We start from the raw sequence: 23347 nt of genomic DNA, 5'->3' as shown, positions 1-23347 counted from the left end.
GTCAGCTTATATCGATGCCGCAGGTCAAATGGCACACGCTGACCCAGTCTTCGTATATGTCCCATTTACCACAACCGATCTTTTAAACTGGAAGACCCATAATTCCTCGTATACTGAGAAACCACAAGCTATGACTGATCTGTTCACCTCAATAGTACAGACGCATAATCCGACATGGGCTGATTGCCAGCAGTTACTAATGACTTTATTTAACAATGAGGAAAGGACAAGAATAAATCAAGCAGCCATAAAAGCACTAGAGGATAGAGCCCGTGTTTTGAACCAAGCTAATCCAGCAGCATGGGCCGCAACACATTATCCCAACACTGATCCCGATTGGAACGTAAATGGTGCTGATATGGTTCAACTCAGAGCCTATAGAGACGCTATAATTGCTGGCATGAAAGCAGGAGGAAAGAAAGCCATTAACATGTCGAAGACAGTTGAGGTGATCCAGAAAAGCGATGAAGCGCCCAGTGTCTTTTATGACCGATTATTGGAGGCATACCGCTTGTATACCCCCTTTAATCCGGAAGACGCAGACAATTCCCGAATGGTTAACTCCGCCTTTGTCAGCCAAGCATACGGAGATATTAAGCGCAAGCTACAAAAGTTAGAAGGGTTTGCAGGTATGTCCATCACCCAACTAATGGAGGTAGCGAATAAGGTCTATATGAACAGGGATACAGAAAGTAAGAAAGAGGAAGAGCGCAAGATGCGTAAAAAGGCTGATATGCTAGCGGTAGCGATCGCAGGCGTAGATAAACGGGGCCCAGATAGAGGCAATAATAGATGGAGTAGAGAGCCTTTGAGTAGGGATCAATGCGCGTATTGCAAGGAAGAAGGGCATTGGAGGAACGAATGTCCGCAAAGAGAGCAGTACGAGAGAGACCAACCCAGGGCAGGCTACGGAAACTTTAGAGGCAGAGCGAGAGGTAGAGGAGGCCCCGGAGGGAGTAATGGTTATAGAGGGAGTAATGGAAACAGAGGAAGTGTTAGGGAAGACAGGTATATTCCAGCAGCGCAAAGGTCCCGCGATAGAGAAGGTAGGGACTTTGTAGGATTGGCTGACACGGTCATGGAGGACTATTGATACCGACCGGGCTCCATCCCCCTTGGTCGAGCGGAGCCTATGGTCGATGTATCAATAGGGGGAAAAAGGAGTGCGTTCATGATCGACACTGGTGCTGAACATTCAGTGGTGACTAATCTAGTTGCTCCTCCATCTGGAAGGACTATTACTGTGATAGGAGCAACTGGAAGAAGTGCTGAAAAACCGGTTCTTAAAAGTCGACTCTGTACATTGGGAGGCCACGTAGTAAAACACCAATTCCTTTATATGCCTGAATGTCCAGTCCAATTGCTGGGACGTGATATGCTATCAAAATTAAAAGCGCAGATTACGTTCCTACCAAATGGAACAACATCCTTAAAGTTTAATGGACCTTCAGGTATTATGACTTTATCCGTACCAAAGGAAGAAGAGTGGCGACTTTATACAGTGTTGACTAGCCAAAACCCTAGGAGTGATGAGACATTGTTTAACATACCAGGAGTTTGGGCAGAGAACAACCCACCAGGACTGGCCCGCAATATTCCACCTATAAAAATTGAACTGAAACTTGGGGTTTATCCAGTAAGCCTAAGACAATACCACATCCCACAGAAGGCTAAGAAGAACATCCAATCCTATCTGGATAAGTTCATACGGTATGGTATCCTAAAATTCTGTACTTCCCCCTGGAACACCCCATTGCTGCCTGTTCAAAAGCCCGGCACAGATGAGTATCGACCTGTGCAGGACTTGAGAGCAGTCAATGATGCGGTTGTTAGTATACATCCAGTTGTACCCAATCCATATAACCTGCTTGCTTTAATTCCGGGCGGGGCTACTTACTTCACAGTCTTGGATCTCAAAGATGCCTTCTTTTGCCTCCGAATTGCCGCAGAAAGTCAATGTATTTTCGCTTTCCAATGGGAGAACGCTGTAACGGGCTCAAAACGCCAAATGACTTGGACAAGACTGCCCCAAGGGTTTAAAAATTCACCTACCCTATTTGGTTCAGCTCTAAGTCAAGATCTACTGGATTTCGAGTCTATCCCAGGAGAATGTGTATTGTTACAATATGTAGATGACTTGTTGATAGCAGCAGTTACAAAAGAAAAATGTCAGCAAGCAACGCACGATCTACTACATATTCTCTGGAAGGCAGGATACAAGGTGTCCAGGAAGAAGGCTCAGTTGTGTTTGCCAACTGTCAAGTATCTGGGATTCCATATCTCTGAAGGTCAAAGGATTATGGGGCCAGAGAGAAAAGAAGCTGTCTGCCAAATACCAATACCCAAGAATAGAAGACAAGTGCGAGAATTCTTGGGGGCAGCAGGCTTCTGTAGGATATGGATTCCCAGCTATGCGATACTGGCAAAACCTCTGTACGCAGCTATCAAAGGTACAGAGCACGACCCCTTCTTATGGACCCAAGAACAGCAAACGGCATTTGAAGATGTGAAGAAGGCTTTGATGAGTGCCCCAGCATTAGGTCTACCTGATCACACACGACCATTCTACTTATATGTACATGAGCAAAGAAGAATGGCTGTGGGAGTATTGACACAGTACTTGGGATCATGGCAAAGACCTGTTGCCTATATGTCTAAGCAATTGGATGCAGTGGCCAGCGGACTTCCACCTTGTCTAAGAGCCGTAGCTGCAGCCGCCCTGCTAGTAGCTGAAGCCGATAAACTCACTCTGGGTCAAGAACTTTATGTACGAGTCCCACATGCAGTACAGACGTTGTTGGATTACAAAGGAAATCATTGGTTTAGTAACAGCCGTATGACCAAGTATCAAGCAATGTTGTGTGAAAACCCAAGAGTGCATTTAGAGACTGTAAACACCTTAAATCCAGCTACCCTTTTGCCACAACCTACTGAAAGTCAACATGATTGTTTGGAAGTAATGGATGAAGTATTTTCAAGTAGACCAGATCTTCGTGATTTTCCCATCCAGAACCCCGATGTTCAATATTATACCGACGGCAGTAGTTATGTGAAAGAAGGGATCCGCTATGCAGGATATGCAGTAACAACAATAGACAAGGTGATAGAAGCTCGGCCACTGGCGAAAGGAACATCAGCACAAAAGGCAGAATTAATAGCACTAACACGAGCGTTACAATTGGCTGAAGGTTTAAGAGTGAATATCTATACGGACTCTAAGTATGCGTTCTTAACCACTCATGCCCACGGAGCTTTGTATAAAGAAAGAGGACTACTGAATTCAGAAGGCAAAGAAATCAAATACGCAGCCGAAATCCTACAACTATTGGAAGCAGTGTGGGAGCCGAAAGAAGTCGGTATCATACATTGTCGAGCGCATCTGAGAGGAGATGGTGATGTAACCAAGGGAAATCGGATGGCAGATAGTGCAGCTAAGCGTGCTGCTGAATCAGGAAGACAGGAGTATGTGGGGCATATAGCTGCTCTTATACCAACTCCACTGTCCCAATGGACTCCAGTTTATACAGCTCAAGAAGAGGAGTGGTTAAAGACTGAACCGGGAAAGTATTTGGAGAACAAGTGGTATCAGCTAGAAGATGGAAGAATAGTTATACCAGCATCACTAGCGGTAGAAATTGTCCAAAATTATCACAACGGGACACATTCTGGGAGAGACAGTACTGAAGAATCTCTCAGGAAACATTTCTACATACCAAGATTGTCCAACTTGACTCAGGCCATTGTACGCAGATGTGTAACGTGTGCTAAGAATAATGCAAGACAAGGACCAGTAAAGCCACCAGGAGTCCAGTTTATGGGGGGACTCCCCATGTCCGATCTACAAATAGACTTTACAGTGATGCCTAAATCGGGTGGACATCGTTACCTGTTGGTAATTGTGTGCACCTATTCAGGCTGGGTAGAAGCATGTCCTACTCGTACAGAGAAAGCAGGAGAAGTTGTAAGATTCCTGCTACGAGAAATAATACCCCGATATGGACTACCCTGTTCTATAGGATCGGACAATGGTCCAGCTTTTGTTCACCAGTGCCTACAACAACTGACTCATATGCTTGGTATAAAGTGGAGGCTTCATACTGCATATAGACCCCAGAGTTCTGGTAAGGTAGAGAGAATGAATAGAACTATTAAGAACCAGTTGGCTAAAATGTGTCAGGAAACCCAACTTAAGTGGAACGTTCTCTTACCCATAGCTCTATTGCGAATCCGCAGTACCCCTACCAGAAGGATGGGCCTCTCTCCTTTTGAAATTATGTATGGGCGACCACCTCCCGTACTTGGTAACTTAAGGGGGGATTTGAGTCAGTTGGGAGAAGGAATTACCCGGCAGCAGGTTGTAGAGTTGGGTAAGACTATGGAGGAGGTACAGAAATGGGTACAAGATAGATTACCTGTGAATATTTATCCCCCTGTTCATAGTTATCATCCAGGAGACCAAGTGTGGATTAAAGAGTGGAATAATGTACCGTTAGGGCCCAAGTGGAGAGGTCCTTATGTTGTTCTTTTGTCTACCCCTACAGCGATAAAAGTAGCCGAAGTAACTCCGTGGATACATCACTCCAGGGTTAAACCAGCAGCAGTCGATTCTTGGCAAGTTACAGCAGATCCAGAGAATCCCTGCAAGATCCGGTTGAAACGCACTACTCAGTCGGAGTAACGAGGAATTATTGTGGATTACAAATTTTATTGTTACAGGTGTGAGTGAGAAGGCCATAATAAAGCCTGTCCGCTTACCAACACATAGTGTATAAGCCAGGAAAGTCTCGAAGGGACACCTGTGAAGACGAGCAGAACTCCATTCCCTGCAGCCCTCACATCCTGGAAGCTGAGGTTCCATCGCACGGACGAAGACTGAGGATGACGGCGAAAGATGTGCTTTTGATTGTGTTTATTTACATGTGTTTTTATATTCAGGGAGGTAGAGGTACCGACACTCCTAGCTGTGAGGTATGCATTAAGACTACGAGAACAGGTAACCATATTTCCCAAACCCTAATTTGGCATTCACAATACGAATGTAAAGGAGAGGTATCAAGATGTAGATACCTAAATATAGACTATAGTGTGTGCCATTTAGGAGTAGGAGAACCTAAGTGCTTCAGTCCAGAGTATCAACCTCGTACAATTTGGTTGACTCTCAGGAATGGAGATCCTCAGGGGACCCTAATTAATAAGACGGTGTTAGAATCCGTATATTCTTCGGGTGTTCTGCTATTTGATGCATGTAAGGCGATATCAAGTGGTAGAAAACCGTGGAATGTATGTGGGGATCTTAGATGGGAGAGGACGTATGGGTCTAATGATAAATATATTTGTCCCAGTAGTAAAAATAAATATGTAAGTCCTAGATGCCCAAATAAAGACTATAACTTTTGCCCATATTGGTCTTGTGTGGGGTGGGCGACTTGGGGACAGACAGTAGATAAAGACATGATAGTGACTAAGTTGCCGACTAGCCCTTATTGTAAGTCTATGGAATGCAACCCAGTCCATATACTTATTAATAACCCCGACAAGTTCCTAGATAAGTATGGAAATTTATTTGGGTTTCAGATATACGGGACGGGTTTAGATCCTGGGACATTATTGTTTATAGGAATAGAGACTGATACGGTATCCTCCCAGACTCATCAAGTATACCATTCCTTTTATGAAGAGATGAGTATAGATAATAAGATCCCCCATAACGCTAAAAACCTGTTCATTGACCTAGCTGAAAGTATTGCCGGTAGTCTTAATGTTACCAACTGCTATGTGTGTGGAGGTACTAACATGGGAGACCAATGGCCTTGGGAAGCAAAGGAGGTAATGTCCGGTTCTGAGGCAGTTGACCAACTAATATCTACACAAGCCGATTATCATTTGAGTGTTAGAGGTAAATCTGAGTGGAGATTAAAGACCTCCATCATAGGTTATGTTTGCATAGCAAGGAAAGGAATAATGTATAATACTTCTGTAGGAGAATTAACTTGTCTAGGGCAAAAAGCTTATGATGATGATACAAAGAATACAACTTGGTGGTCGGCTTCAAATGTCTCAGAACCATCTAACCCGTTTGCCAGATATGCCAGTTTAAAGGATGTGTGGTTTGATTTATCCATCACATCTACCTGGAGAGCCCCAGCAAATTTGTACTGGATCTGTGGTAAGAAAGCCTATTCGGAGTTGCCACAGGACTGGGAAGGGGCATGTGTGTTGGGTATGCTCAAACCATCCTTCTTCTTGTTACCGATTGAAACAGGTGAGACTTTAGGTGTTAAAGTGTATGATGTGAATCATAGGAAGAAAAGGGGACCCTTAGAGATAGGCACCTGGGAAGATAATGAATGGCCTCCCCAGCGTATCATAGATTATTATGGGCCAGCCACGTGGGCAGAAGATGGTACCTTTGGTTATAGAACCCCTATTTATATGCTCAACCGCATTATAAGATTACAGGCGGTGGTTGAGATTATCACTAATGAAACATCACAAGCGCTCAATCTCCTAGTGAAACATAATACCAGGATGAGGACAGCAGTATACCAGAATAGATTAGCCTTGGATTACCTTTTGGCAGTAGAGGGAGGTGTATGTGGGAAGTTTAACCTAAGCAATTGCTGTCTTCAAATAGATGACGAAGGGCAAGCAATAGCTGAGCTTACTAGCCATATGGTTAAACTAGCGCATGTGCCTACTCAGGTATGGAAAGGGTACAATCCAAGTAGTTGGTTTGGTAGCTGGTATGAGTGGTTTGGGGGGCTTAAGGCAGTGGTAGGTGGAGTCCTACTGATTTTACTGTTGTGTCTACTCCTACCGTGTCTTATACCCCTAGTAGTTAGGTCTGTGCAAAGCCTGATAGGAAGTATAGCAGAGAGGAAGGCTGCTGCACAGATAATGGCGATATATAAGTATAAGGCTCTAGATCAGGGAGAACCAATGCAGGAAGATGAGTGTTAAAAGATTCACATCATAAGATAAGTCTGGTCTGGTTCAAGGTAACTTGCGGTGTAAGCAAAACTAAGGTTATGTGATGCCTCAAGTAATTGTAAAATATCAAGAGGCATCAAAGGGGGGAATGTGGTGGAATCTCGGTAAAAATAAATTTAGTAGGCCGAGATTACCACGTGGCATGTGTACGTGCACATGCTGACGTATCGATCAGTTGGTTGCACGAGGCAAGATACGATCAGTAGTGTACGGAGCATGTGCAAGAATACAGGATATAGTATTCCCCTCCTCCATTGTGCTGGACAAGCCATGCGGTCAAACAGGAAGTTAATTCTTATTTGTGTTGATTGGTTAAGAGAATGTGCGGGTGGAGCTTAATATGGGAGGAGTTATATGCCTATATAAGGAGCCTGCACTATTGTCCGGGGCTCAGAACTTGTGGTATTTTGGTGACGCTAGTCCCTCTGAGTCCCGATCGGTGATCCAATAAAGAATCTCTTCCTTCCTGAAGAAACCTGTGTCCATCTCTCTGTGCTTCGCTTCCGTCAGTTTCTCCGGTATCAATATCAAATTACGTATTTTTTTTCAGCCCACGAGAATGCAGAGTCATTTAATAAAAAGCAAAGAGAAGGGCTATGGATTTTATGGAGAGATTACACTCTGGTTAGATCCATGTACTACTGCTACTTCATGTTTATGCTAACTAGTAAATAGCATTTTAATCGTATTTTACACATAGCAAGAACATCTCCATGAGAGCTTACATGGCTCTGAATAAACATGATTTTTTTTCTTCTAACCCAAAAAATAAACTGTCCGTTTCTAAACATGGCATTATTTCAGTAATTTAAAGATGAACTTTGAGGTATTTAAATTTCAGTTTTTTGGTTTTTTTTTTTTTTTACAAAGACTCCCCCCAAAGAGTATCATAATTGCTTTAATGATGGTGCTTAAGAGGAGAAGGTAAGTCAAATACAATTACCTCTACCTCTGTTCTCATCACAGTCATGTTCCTCTTTGGTATCGATCCTCAGGTACTGGGTTCTTCATCTTCTGAGAGGCTGCTTCACTGGTTTACTAACAAAAGTACAAAACCGAAAACTATGTAACATCCACTATATCTGCTATATAAGCCAGTGCATGCGCTACAATGTTCCATAGACAATATCCATTAGATGTGTCTCATGGTAGCTGATTGGAAATGGCAAGATGTGGTGGGAGAAACTGCCTTTGCCACTGCTAACAAAATGCAATTTATACATGACCGTAGTCCCTATTTTGTCCCATGTACACTTTTCATTGGGCTGCCATTTCAGTGAAGTTCCAGTCTTCATGAGTTTTTCTTATAGATTCTGACTTCATGAAAAACTCAAAAATCACAGTTCCACTTTGAGAAAAATGTCCTTTGGGACACCTTATACAAAAATCCAATTTACTTTTTATACTTGTCTTTGAGTCACTATTGTATTTTTCTAATGTTAACGTCAGAGGTGAAAACAAAAATTCCTAACTGTCTTTTTCCGTTGTTAAAAGGGCACACGATGCTATTCTATTGGCTATAATTGTATAACTGTGTTGCCCGCTATCCCTTCACATTTGATAATTATATTAGTGATTATCTGCTTAGTCTAGAACATTTTATTTACTATGCATATGTTTATGATATAATACTGTGTGTGTAATAATATACTGTTTAAGGACAGCGGGATAGTAAGCTTTTCAATTATATCTCGCCTCGTTTTACAAGGTGCTATAGAAGAAAAATAAAATCCAGTTTATGCAGAGCCATGTAAGTTCTCATGGTGATGTTATCGCTCTGTGTATAGGGAATGGTGTAACGTTTATAAGAGATTGCTCCGTCCCCAGGATAGTGTTCTCGCAGGCAATGAGTGGGCAGGCTGTGCTGTATTTAGTTCACTTGATGTTAGAGTGCAGATTGGTCTTGACAGTTCAGTCAAACCAGGCCAATCAATGAGCCAGAGACAGTGGGTTCTTTTACTAAGTGCTCAAAATTGTTCAGCAAGCACAGAGAGAAAAATCCTCAAATTTTAATGAGTTGAAGAAAAAAAACTTTCACAACCCTGTCAGTGCTGAATTATAGCATCACATATTGCAGAATAATCTTTCTTTCTTTTCTTTCATTCTTCCTTTCTTCGTAAACAAACAAAGCCTTCCTCGGAATCTGTAGAAATAAAAAAAAAGCATTGAAACAAACAACGGGAAACACAAAGGAAATTAAAGAAGAGGAAATGAAAAATACATTAATGTTGATGGGAGAAGGCCATGTCAAAAATTCACTTCTTCAGTCTCTTTCAAAATGTTGGATAATTCTACGTTGTCCAGATCCTTTGTGGTAGGACATTCCAGAGCTATACATCCTGCAAGGATAGGCAGGACCCACTTAACCCAGAACATTAAAGGAGCACACCACACACCTAAAGCACTTTAGCTTGCTGAATTGTGAATAGTGTTATCTTTTTTCATTTTACAAAAAGTGCAGATTTCAATATATTTATTATAAATTAACCTTGTTACACTCCCTGGCTGTCAACGAAACAACACTTACTTCCTGGTAGCTTAATTCAGTGGAGGCAAAGTACATGATAGTTTCAATATTATATTTTAGAAAGGCATATTCTCTCTGGTTTATGGAAAATCATACAGTGCGACTTCAGACTTCAGATTTAATACTTACTTAAAAATGCTGCCAAGAGCTCATTTCTGCAAATTTTTCAAGAAAGTTAAAGGGACACTCAAGGCCCCTAAAGCACTTTAGCTTGCTGAAAAGCTTTATGTGTGAAGACTGTGTCCTTTTTTTTCATTTTGGAAAAAGTACAGATTTCAATAGAAATTGACACTTTTATAAATTATACTGGTTACACCCCCTGTCTTTTCAAGCAGAGAACAGGTTCTGTTACTTCCTGGTTTGGTTAGCTTATTAGCACTGAACTCAAGAGGCAGCAATTGCCCAGAGCACCTGCCTTGCAAATACTTCTCATTGAGCTGCATTGGGAAGTCTGTGATTGGGCAGCAGCAGCCCACCATAGACTTTCCGGGTCTCCAGCTGCGTAAGGGCATGGATGGCCTGCGCTACCAAAGTCATGGGTCCGGTCTCCAGCCCCGGCGACCTCAGCCAGGCAGTCTTCTGGACCGGTGAGTAGGCCGCAGGTCTGCAAAGGGGTTCCCCCAGTTCTGAGGGGGCTTTGGGGGGCGGGGCCTGGTGCCGGGACCGGCTAGTGAATCTAACAGCCCCCCCCCCCTTCCCCTCTTTCACCCCCCTCTGCCTTCCCTGGGCCTGTCCCAGTCGGGTTTCCCTCTTTTTCCTCTGGGGATGGACCTCTAATGGCTGGGGCGGGTGGGTTGGGATCTCCCTCGCCTATGCTGTCTTCGCAGGTTCCTCCTGAGTGGCTTTCTGGGTGGCTTCCGGACACCATGGCTGGTGTATTGCCTCCTGCAGTTGCGGTGCCCATAGAGCCGGTGTAGCCTGGTGGGCCAGGCTCGGTTTCACTGCTATCTTCGATTCCCACACCTACCGGTGAGTATACTGGTGTGTGGGTCACCCTCCACGCCACTCCGTGATCGGCGGTCTGCCCTGTTTCGTGCTTTCAAACCTATTATTCCGGTCGCCCGCAAGTGGCGGACCCGTTGTTGATTCATGGGGAAGGGAGTTACTTATCTCGCTTTCAGTTCCTTAGGGTTTTTCGGATGGCACTCGAGCTGCTGGGCATTCCGGGCCAGGATTTTGGGGGTCATTCTTTTCAGATAGGGGCAGCGACCGAAGCATCTCATTTGGGTTTCTCCAACCAGGCTATTCAGAGGATTGGGAGGAGGGAGTCTGGGAGGTTTCGGTCCTATGTGCGCACCACCCGACTGATTTGTGTTCCCCTTGTGTTTTCTCCACAGGCTCCGGCCAACGGATCTGGGTGATCGGCCATTCATATGTGTATTGGGCCCACTTGCGGGCCGGGGTCCACCCTGGTCGGACACGTCTTGGAATTCCCATGGAAACGGCTGATGTACGATGGTTCATGTTCCGGGGCATGCGATGGGGCCAGCTATTACCAGAGGTTGTACAATTGTCCACTCTGCTAGGGGCTCCGGATGTGTTAGTGGTACACCTTGGTGGTAATGACCTGGGGGCGCTGCAAGCGTGGGGCCTTGGGGAATTGATTAGGCGAGATTAGGTGAGTTTGCGAGTGTTGTTCCCGCAGCTATGCATGGTCTGGTCGGAAATGGTGGCCCGTAATTACTGGAGATGCACGCGCAATCAGAGTGCCATTGAGTGCTGCAGGATCAAGGTTAACAAGAGGGTGTCCAAATTTGTGCTTGGCATCGGGGGTTTGGGCCTGTCCCAGTCGGGTTTCCCTCTTTTTCCTCTGGGGATGGACCTCTAATGGCTGGGGCGGGTGGGTTGGGATCTCCCTCACCTATGCTGTCTTCGCAGGTTCCTCCTGAGTGGCTTTCTGGTTGGCTTCCGGACACCATGGCTGGTGCATTGCCTCCTGCAGTTGCGGTGCCCATAGAGCCGGTGTAGCCTGGTGGGCCAGGCTCGGTTTCACTGCTATCTTCGATTCCCACATCTACCGGTGAGTATACTGGTGGGGTGGGGGTGGGCCAAGGGGAGGCTAGCGCTGGGGGGGTCCCAAGATTGGGGATCATTAGTTCAGATTTTGAAGGATTTTCTGGATTCCTGGGAACGCAGCACTCATCCTGGGTCCCCGTTCACTTCGGGTGGGATGGGCAGGTCCTCCGGGGGTCGCTACGTCTTGTGGGGCCCCATCTCCGACGCCTCTACCGATTGTGCCAGAGGCTTCAGCAGTAGCTACGTTAACAGCTCTGCATGGGGTTGCTTACACGCCGGAGGTGCAGGAGAAAACCTGGAAAGGGGAATTCTTGGAGATATTTTCCCTCCTCCCCATGGAGGATCTGCCCTAAGCGGACAAGGAGGCAAAAGATTCGGACAAGAAGAAGGAGTGGTATCTGTATAGAAAAATCCCCAAAACCTTTGGTAATTGGATACGGGCCTTTTCTATCCTGGCCAGCATGATAAGGGAAAAGGCACCTGGGAAGTGCTCGTCCCTATCAGGATACGATCTGGAACGAGTGTCGGGTTTAGCGTCAGCGTCTAGCGGTCAGGCCATCTACAGGCTGGAACCAAATGGACATCGGGTTGTGGTTGGCTATCATGAGTCGCCCGGCCTCGCACCAAGGGGGCCTTTCGTCATTTCTCGGGGAAGCCGGCGCAGCGACTTCACCTGCCGCATCAGCTGGTCAGAGCAGAGCGGGTTGTTGTTGGCAGTACAATGACAGCCAGTGCAAATTCGGAGCGGATGTGACTAACGCAGGTGTGATGGTTCGTTTTCTCATACGGTGGTCAAAAACTGATGTTTACGGCCAGGGGGTGTGGGTCACCCTCCACGCCACTCCGTGATCGGCGGTCTGCCCTGTTTCGTGCTTTCAAACCTATTGTTCCGGTCGCCCGCAAGTGGCGGACCCGTTGTTGATTCATGGGGAAGGGAGTTACTTATCTTGCTTTCAGTTACTTAGGGTTTTCGGATGGCACTCGAGCTGCTGGGCATTCCGGGCCAGGATTTTGGGGGTCATTCTTTTCAGATAGGGGCAGCGACCGAAGCATCTCATTTGGGTTTCTCCAACCAGGCTATTCAGAGGATTGGGAGGAGGGAGTCTGGGAGGTTTCGGTCCTATGTGCGCACCACCCGACTGATTTGTGTTCCCCTTGTGTTTTCTCCACAGGCTCCGGCCAACGGATCTGGGTGATCGGCCATTCATATGTGTATTGGGCCTACTTGCGGGCCGGGGTCCACCCTGGTCGGACACGTCTTGGAATTCCCATTGAAACGGCTGATGTACGATGGTTCATGTTCCGGGGCATGCGATGGGGCCAGCTATTACCAGAGGTTGTACAATTGTCCACTCTGCTAGGGGCTACGGATGTGTTAGTGGTACACCTTGGTGGTAATGACCTGGGGGCGCTGCAAGCGTGGGGCCTTGGGGAATTGATTAGGCGAGATTAGGTGCGTTTGCGAGTGTTGTTCCCGCAGCTATGCATGGTCTGGTCGGAAATGGTGGCCCGTAATTACTGGAGATGCACGCGCAATCAGAGTGCCATTGAGTGCTGCAGGATCAAGGTTAACAAGAGGGTGTCCAAATTTGTGCTTGGCATTGGGGGTTTGGGCCTGTCCCAGTCGGGTTTCCCTCTTTTTCCTCTGGGGATGGACCTCTAATGGCTGGGGCGGGTGGGTTGGGATCTCCCTCACCTATGCTGTCTTCGCAGGTTCCTCCTGAGTGGCTTTCTGGTTGGCTTCCGGACACCATGGCTGGTGCATTGCCTCCTGCAGTTGCGGTGCCCATAGAGCCGGTGTAGACTGGTGGGCCAGGCTCGGTTTCACTGCCATCTTCGATTCCCACACCTACCGGTGAGTATACTGGTGGGGTGGGGGTGGGACAAAGGGGGGCTAGCGCTGGGGGGGTCCCAAGATTGGGGATCATTAGTTCAGATTTTGAAGGATTTTCTGGATTCCTGGGAACGCAGCACTCGTCCTGGGTCTCCGTTCACTTCGGGTGGGATGGGCAGGTCCTCCGGGGGTCGCTACGTCTTGTGGGGCCCCATCTCCGACGCCTCTAGCGATTGTGCCAGAGGCTTCAGCAGTAGCTACGTTAACAGCTGTGCATGGGGTTGCTTACACGCCGGAGGTGCAGGAGAAAATCTGGAAAGGGGAATTCTTGGAGATATTTTCCCTCCTCCCCATGGAGGATCTGCCCTAAGCGGACAAGGAGGCAAAAGATTCGGACAAGAAGAAGGAGTGGTATCGGTATAGAAAAATCCCCAAAACCTTTGGTAATTGGATACGGGCCTTTTCTATCCTAGCCAGCATGATAGGGGAAAAGGCACCTGGGAAGTGCTCGTCCCTATCAGGATACGATCTGGAACGAGTGTCGGGTTTAGCGTCAGCGTCTAGCGGTCAGGCCATCTACAGGCTGGAACCAAATGGACATCGGGTTGTGGTTGGCTATCATGAGTCGCCCGGCCTCGCACCAAGGGGGCCTTTCGTCATTTCTCGGGGAAGCCGGCGCAGCGACTTCACCTGCCGCGTCAGCTGGTCAGAGCAGAGCGGGTTGTTGTTGGCAGTACAATGACAGCCAGTGCAAATTCGGAGCGGATGTGACTAACGCAGGTGTGATGGTTCGTTTTCTCATACGGTGGTCAAAAACTGATGTTTACGGCCAAGGGGGGGTGGGTTTGACGCGGAATGCGCCCATTTATTTTCTTCTGACGGGGTCCATCTGACCGATGTGGGGCTAGACTTGTTTAATTTAGTGCTGCAGGATGCTTTAGAACAGGCCATGGTGCTGGTGGGGGTTCGCGCCCGCTGATTTAGGCATAAAGCAGCGGGGCTAGTTGCGGGTATGGTCCTTGCCAAACCAGTTTGGAGAAAGGAGTACAAAGAAAGAAGGAAAGTTGGGTCTGGTCCCTCCCCTAACCTTGGGAAAATGTTTGGATATATGGGCGTGCCCACTGTGCCAGGAAAGTCGGCCAGTGGTTAGCATGGTGGAAATGTAAGGCTAAGTTTGAGGCCAGGTGGTGTTTGGACGAGGGGGGAGGGCAGGTGCCCAGGTGGAATCTGGTTTGGGTCATGGAGTGGATGGCAAGGACGAGTCTACTGGTTATATATATATCATGTTGATATGGCTATCAAAAAGGTTATTTATTGTTGGTAATATATACTTGTTAATTTATAAATAAAGCTGTGGCCTGTTTTATACCACAAATATATCTCTTGGTTTTACTTGGGGGGGAGATTGGTTTGATTGGGAAAACTTTTCGCACCACACAGTAACCACTACCTACACACATGGTTTCAATAATATATACTAAATAGTGATATTTATTATTTGGGCAGTGGAGTGACCCTTTTAATATACAAATAATTCTCTGCAGACCAGGGTGAGGAGTTTAAAGAATATATGACCCTAACTTAACCAAAGGTCTGGTGTTGTTCTATAAATCATTAACTTGATATACCAGAGTCCAGTATTCTGTTGTTAAAGTGGTGGTGAGTACCTCATTAATGTGTTTCAATGATCATAACTTCATTTTTTTTTTCAATTCTTTATTTTCATTGTGACAAAGAACAATATTTACGTTTTACTATCTAAGATGGCTTACGCAGAAGCCAGACGGTTTGAATGTAAGACAGTGATTTGATCAAATTTCATGCTGACCTGCGCAGAGGCCCAGTTCAGTTCGGTTATACATTTGCATTGTTTTCCTGTATACTAGACTGGATTCCGTCACTTTTTCACCATTACATATGTAGAACAACTAAAATAATACATTAAGAATGAAGAGGAAGAACTAAAGTCTGGAAGGGAGGGGAAAACGTGGGTGGGGGGGAGACCCTTTTTACCTAGAGATTGTGTTATCTATGGGCCTTTGTTGTTGATTGCAGTGTATTTCAGCCGTCATATGACTTTTGGCCATGTTTCTCGCGCCTCACCTTGGTGTGTGGTCGTACGTCCCATCTGTGCTATCAATCTGTACCCTGCCACCTTTGGGGCGTATGGCTTTGGGACTTGTCTAGTTTAGCCCCATATATTGGCGCGTTTGCATTGGGAGGGAGCGGGTGTGCGTGTGTCGAGGGGGGGGGGGGGGGCAGGGCAAGGTAAGGGGTATGAGACCCACTGCTGGAGGAGAGAGAGGGTCCGTCCCTACAGGTCATCTGTTGAGTCACTTGCTGGGGGTTAAGGCACTGTTCGTGAGTCAGTGTAGTCCTCCCACGGTTCCCAGATCTTAAGAAATTGTGCATATGTGTCTCGCATCTGAGCCGTGAGTTTATCCATGAGAAAGGCTTCTTTGATTTTTCCTATTACCCTGTCCCTGTGCGGGGTGTCTATTTGAAGCCACGTCTGCGCTAGAGCGCATCTGGCAGCCAGATTGATTTTGTTCAATAGTTTTTGATCCCTGTTGGGGATATTGTTGAGTGGTGTAGCTAGTAAACAGGTTCAGGGGTCGGGTTTGATTGTTTTTTTCAGAACGTCTGTCAGAAGGTGAGCTATGTCGTTCCAGTATCGGGTGACCTTTGGGCAAGTCCACCACATGTGTAAATACGTGCCCTTTTCCCCACATCCCATAACTTCATTTTTGTCAGTGTTTACCTGAGGTGTACTTTCGTCCATCTGTGTGGATGACCTAAAATGTATCTGTTATGGTGGCTGCATGCTTTCTGTGAACCAGAGATGTTCCATAGCTTGTTCCAATAATCGCTTATGCCTAATCTGGATGATGGAGGGCTTACTGTTGCCAGTAATATTTATTTGTCTGTCCCCTATAGTCTCTATGGTATTGGATACGAAGTAAGTACTAGTCATGTCTAACTTCACTTCCTCTCTCTCTTTCTTCACTTTCCTCTCTCTCTCTATGCAGCTATTTTTTATTTTAGATTTGACAAAGTTTTATTAATTGTTTTATTTAATCATGCTGTTACTGTTTAAGCAAACCACTGACAAAGGGTTCTTAATTACTTAAAGGGACACCATAGTCACCAAATCAACTTTAGCTTAATTATTATTATTATTATTATTGTATTATTTATGTAGCGCTGTACACTGGGTGGACTAGCAGACATGTAATTGTAACCAGATAAATGGACGCACAGGAACAGAGGGGTTGAGGGAATGGGCTAGAAGTAGGGGTAATGTTTTAGTGTATAGATCAGGGGTAGGCAACCTATGGCACGTGTGCCATGCTCGGCACTTGAGGTGCCTTTGCACGACACTCAAGGCTACCAGAGTCAAACAGGATCTGGCCTATCAGGAGTCCCAATGAAACTTCAGATATCTGCTAATACAAAAAGGTGGTGAAGGAAAAACCTCAATCTATGCATTGCAGCACATAGAGTAGGTGATCTCAGATCACTTCCTCCCAGCACTTGTGAATGGGAACCCACACTGTAATAGAGTAGCCCGCAGCTGCTGTTGCAGCTCCTGTCTTTGACCTGTACCTGGCCAGCCTGGTCCCCCCTCTGGACTCCAGGGAAGCCACCCACACTCATAGATATACACAGAAATGCAGAATAACCCTCCCCTCATACAAATAATATGAACAGTCAACACACAAACACAAAACACAATCCGCAGAAACTCAACACCACTGACAATCCACATACATGCACACAACCCCACATGCAGGCTCTTACATACAATAGCTTGTTCTTTAATATATGTATGTGTGTGTGTGTGTGTATATATACATATGTGTATTTGTATGTATATATAGATATATAGATGTATGTATATATATATATATATAGATGTGTGTGTTTGCTCACACATACATGCATATATTCTGCAGTTTATCTTGTCCCTCATGCTAAGGCTAGTTGCTCCCTGCCCTGCTCATCACTGGTTTGTTAACTTAAATGTTATTTAACATTCTGCTTATCTCTAAAGACTTTCTCTGTTATTTTTGCTCTCCCCCCCCCCCCCTTATTTTATTGATACCCACCCAAATGTCTTGCTTGACCAATCCTCACCTCTTCTGTGCATCTCCATTCCATAGATTTTATTGCAGTCCTGTTTTGACCCTATCATCCCTGTCTCCCACAGTCAGAGTTTTAAAAGACCACTTCTAACAAACCTGAACAGTGCTCAGGGTCCCACCCACCCCTCCCCAACACCACCCCACCCCAAGTTTCTTACTACATTTATAGATAGAATCCCTCACACAACTTTAGATAACTCCAAATAGCAGCTGCAAACACTACCAGTAATGAGCACAATCCACCTTCTTAACCCCTAACACTCAGTCCTCCTTCTTACTTCGGCTCATTCTCCTTTCCTCTAATTACCTACCCATCAGAGCAATGATCTATACTCTCCTCCTCTCCTTCTCTCTTATCTCCCTCAGAATCAAAATATCTCATTCCACCCACCTCCCTCAACACACTCACATTTACATCAATCCCTCTTTGCTACACTCCCCCCTTCTCTCATCTCAAGCCCTGCACTCATTTCTCTATTCTCTCTCTCCTGCTCTAACCCAATCTCACCCTAGTCGCCGCCCATATAAAACCCATTCATACCTCCTGTCACTATCTCTCCTCCTACTTCTGGCAGCTGGTGACTTCTCTCCCAACCCAGGGCCCCACACCTCATCTGCTCACACCAAAATAAATAGAAACCATGCAAACCTCCTCCAAATACCCTGCAGTTTATCCAACTCTACCAAAATTCAGTGTGCACTCTGGAACGCTCGCTCCATTTGTACTAACATCAAATCTACAGCTATACATGACCTCATCATCTCTAACTCGCTCACAATATTGGCACTCACTGAGACCTGGCTGTCCCCATCCGATACCGCTACTCCTGCTTCTTTATGTTTCGGTGGTCTACAGTTCTCCCATACTCCTAGACTTGACTGTAAAGGAGGTGGTGTAGGCATCCTTCTCTCCCCTCAATGCACCTTTCAACCTATCCTCCCTGCCCCTGCCCTATCCTTTACTTCCTTTGAAGTTCACACTGTACGCCTTTTTAAGCCCACTCCTTTAAGAATTGCCATCATCTATCGCCCCCCCGGTCACCCTAAACTATTTATTGAACACTTTTCCTCCTGGTTACCCCATTTTCTTTCCTCTAGCACTCCCTCTCTCATACTTGGGGACTTCAATATCCCTATCAACAAGCTCAACTGCCCTGATGCCTCCCGTCTGCTCTCTGTAACCTCCTCCTTTGGACTCACACAGATTTCCTCCTCCGCAACTCACACGGCAGGAAACACTCTTGACCTCATCTTCACCAATCTCTGTACCACCTCTGATCTCTCCACTGATCCATTTCCTTTGTCTGACCACCATCTGCTAACATTTAACATCTGCATACCTCATACCAAAATTTCAACACCATCAACTCTCCAACCTCGCAGAAACCTCAACTCCCTCGATCTCCAGCACTTCTCCACCACACTCCAAACACTCCTGTTACCCATCTCAAATCTCAACTGCCCTAACTCTGCAACCTCACTCTACAACTCCACTCTCTCCTCTCAACTTGACATCATGGCACCTCCTACAGTTAAACGCAGCAAGCGCCCCCAACTACAACCCTGGCACACTAAGCTGACCCGTTACCTCCAAAAATGTTCCAGAACTGCTGAACGCTGCTGGAGAAAGTCTCACTCTGCATCTGACTTTGTCCACTATAAATTTATGCTGCGCTCCTACAGCATGGCTCTTTCCTCTGCAAAAGTAAACTACTTCAAAACCCTCATAAGCACACTGTCCCATCAACCCAAACACCTGTTTCACACTTTTGATGCTCTTCTTCGCCCTGTGACTACCCCTCCTTCCACCACCTTGTCCGCCACAAACTTTGCATCTCATTTCACTGAGAAGATCTCTACAATCAGGAAAGAGATCTCTAATCTCTCTCCTTCCCCTATCATTATATCACCCAACCCCACTCCCCCTGCCATCCTATGCACATTTGCACCTGCTACAGCACAAGAGGTTTCTGCACTGCTCCTGTCCTCCCGCCCCACCACCTGCTCTCTCGATCCTATTCCCTCGCATCTCATCCGCACTCTGTCTCCCTCTCTTGCTCTTCCTCTCGCTAGCATTTTCAATCCTTTCCTCTGGCACATTTCCCTCACCCTTCAAACATGCAACCGTAACCCCGATTCTGAAAAAGCCCAACCTTGATCCCAACTCCCCATCCAACTACCGCCCTATCTCGCTACTCCCATTTGCCTCCAAGATCCTCGAGAGAGTTGTGTACGCCAGATTGACAGACTTTCTCGAATCCAACTCTCTGCTTGACCCCCTTCAGTCTGGATTCCGCGCTGGTCACTCTGTCGAAACTGCTGTGACCAAAGTATCCAACGACTTAATTGCTGCTAAATCTCACGGCCAATACTCTATCCTAATCCTCCTTGATCTTTCTGCCGCATTTGACACTGTTGATCATCAACAGCTTCTTCACATTCTTCGTAACTTTGGTCTACGGGATACTGCTCTCTCCTGGTGCTCCTCCTACCTCTCCCAGCGCTCTTTCAGTGTTTCTTTCTCTGGTTCTGCCTCTTCTCACCAACCCCTCTCTGTCGGCGTCCCCCAAGGATCTGTCCTCGGCCCCCTATTGTTCTCTATCTATACTGCCTCCCTTGGTAAACTCATCAGCTCCTTTGGTTTCCAATATCATTTATATGCAGATGACACGCAAATCTACCTGTCCTCCCCTGATCTCTCTCCGCCCACCTTGACTCGTGTTTCTGACTGCCTCTCTGCTATTTCCAACTGGATGGCTGCTCACTTCCTTAAACTCAACCTGTCCAAAACAGAACTTCTAGTTTTTCCTCCCTCAAGTGCTGCTACTCCTGTTGTCTCCATCCAAGTCAACGGCGCTACTATCACCTCTAACTCGCAGGCTCGCTGCCTAGGGGTTCTTTTCGATTCTGACCTCTCTTTTACTCCCCATGTCCAATCGATAGTCAAATCCTGTCGCTTCCAACTCAAGAACATAGCGCGCATCCGCCCATATCTAACGCCGGACGCGGCTAAGATATTGGTTCATGCTGTTGTTCTTTCTCGCCTCGACTACTGCAATCCCCTTCTGACCGGTCTAACATGTTCCCAGCTTGCACCGCTGCAATCTGTAATGAACGCGGCTGCGAGGCTTATTTTCCTGTCCGGTCGCACCTCCCATGCCTCCACGCTCTGTCAGTCCATGCATTGGCTTCCAGTTAGATATAGGGCCCAATTCAAAATTCTGGCACTTGCTTACAAATCCCTACATAATGCTGCTCCAACATACCTATCCTCCCTCATACACAAGTATGTCCCGTCAAGACCCCTGCGCTCATCCCAAGACCTACGCCTATCCTCTGCCCGGATCCCCACCTCTGACGCTCGCCTTCAAGACTTCTCTAGGGCTGCACCTATTCTGTGGAACTCCCTTCCCTCCTCAATCAGACTTTCACCCAGCCTCCACTCCTTCAAAAAATCTTTGAAAACTCCCTTCTTCGTTAAAGCGTATAAATTAAACTGTCAGCAGGCTTCTCATCCCCCACCCCATGACTCCTTTCCTGCAACTGTCAAAAATGACCTACCAATCACTCAATAAACCCTTCTCTAACAAACTATTTAATTCCCCTACTTTAACCCGTTTGTGTCACTATACCCCACTCCCTCTAGCATGTAAGCTCATTGAGCAGGGCCCTCAACCCCCTCTGTTCCTGTACGTCCAGCGGTCTGATCTCAATTATGTGTCTGTTAGTCCACCCATTGTACAGCGCTACGGAATTTGTTGGCGCTATATAAATAATAAAATAATAATAATAATAGCCTAAACAGCCCCATACATACACACACTACCAAATACACTATGTGATATATCTCTCCACACACACAATTCCACAAGCAGCCCCCATACACAGCCCACATTCATAGGGACACTATACCACAAACTACTCATGAACATATACAATATAGTAGCTCATATACACACAAATACAATGATACAAAGCAACTGCTGTATAAATAACACAAGCAGAATTTGGCAACATACACACTTCAATTTAAAAAAAAAAATAGGACTGGCATGATATGGGCCCTCACTATCTTATTTTGGCACAGTGCTGCTAAAAGGTTGCCTACCCCTGGTATAGATCATGCCTATGAAAGTTTCACTGCTAAATTAACTGCCATTCAGGAGTTAAATAACATTTGACTCTGTTTATGCAGCCCTAGCCCCACCTCCCCTGGCTGTGACTGACACAGCCTGCATAAAAACAAAATGGTTTAATTTTCAATTAGATGTAACTTACTTTACAAGTGTTTATTTCCTGCTCTCTAAATTAAGCTGTAATTGCACACAGGAGGTTCCTGCAGAATCTAGAAAGCTACTAACAGAGGAGAAGATAATACATTCTAACTTCAACATAATTTACAATAAAGGAAGTGTAAACATTAGATGACACTGTGCAGGAAGTGTTTAGAAAGGCTGTGCCTACGACTGCATAAATAGAGAGATTTGACTCCTAAATAGCAGATAATTGACCAAAACTGTTTCATTAAGCTAATGTTGTTTTGGTGACTATAGTGTCCCTTTAACTTCATATGTGTACTGTACTTATGTATGCTGTACTTGTATAACTATGCTAAATTTCAACATTATCAGTGCTGATCAGTGTCACTAGTGCGTTGGGGGAACTGAAGGACTCTATATTTTAGAAGGTCTGCAAAAGGTTTGATACAGATGTTAAACAGCAGGGGTGATAGTGATGATCCTTGCATGGCAACACACATATATAATATAAACATAGATACAACTAACCTGTGTGAGCAGAAATAGGGCTTAGTTACAAGCTTTCAAGTAGTTAGAATACAAACCTAGACAGCATGTTGGTGATTAGTCATTAAAAAGTGAAACAAGGGGGGCGGGGCCTGGCTGCCGAACTGGAAGGTCGCACTGAAAGTGAGCTCCACGCAAAGCCTAACTAAAAAGCTGATTTGAGGTCTCTACACCTGCACACAACCACAATCTAATACTCTGGAGAGCATCGGGGCACCTCTATGACCTACCCCGAGGGGTTAATCGCAGCACGACAGGCAGCTAGACCCGGACAAACGCTTGCGGCCTACCTGTGGATGATCTCCCTGTAGGCAGACTTACAGGACTAGGAACGGCGGTAGGGATCCCCGAACTAAACCCCCTGCCGGTGGGGGTTAACCCGGCGCAAACATACAGGCAACACTCACCGCAACACTACAGGAGAGCGAGAACAACGAACGAGCAGTACGAGAACTGCCTACTCGCATGAGCCAAGATGGCCGACGCTGTCGGAGCCACGCTTTGCGCTCGGGAAACACTCCAAGAGAGGCTAGACAAGCTCTTTAGTTCCTTCTGGATGAAAATCGAACGCAGACATAACCGGATGGTAGAAGAGGGGAAAGGAGATTGGGTGCCGCAGCCCACACACCCTGAAGCACAACAATCCACAACTTGCCCGTCACGGAAGCCATGCCTCACACGCCTCATAGGCTAAGAGCCCGCCGAGCAACTGCCCACCTGCATCCTGCGAAACCCAGCACCCGCTCGGGCAGACCTAGGCTGAAAGCCCAAAATCCCAGGAAGGAACGACTACAGGTACAAGCCACACACACGGCCACCTGGGACCATCCTCGCAGAGCCAAGCATTACAAGAGCAATGGAAACCGCAAGGGGGCTCTTGTGGGGGCCAAGGGCCAACAGAGTGGCCTATTATGGACTGCCGGGACTCAATCTCACTATGAGACTCTGATAGGCAGAATGGGCATAGGATGAGGGCAGAATGCTCTAATGTGAGTTGTGGGCGATGTTGACCCAGTTCCCCTTTTCACTA

The sequence above is a fragment of the Pelobates fuscus genome, chromosome 4 (assembly GCF_036172605.1).
Source record: "Pelobates fuscus isolate aPelFus1 chromosome 4, aPelFus1.pri, whole genome shotgun sequence".
Lineage (NCBI taxonomy): Eukaryota > Metazoa > Chordata > Amphibia > Anura > Pelobatidae > Pelobates > Pelobates fuscus.
Note: the sequence above shows the minus strand (reverse complement) of the source record.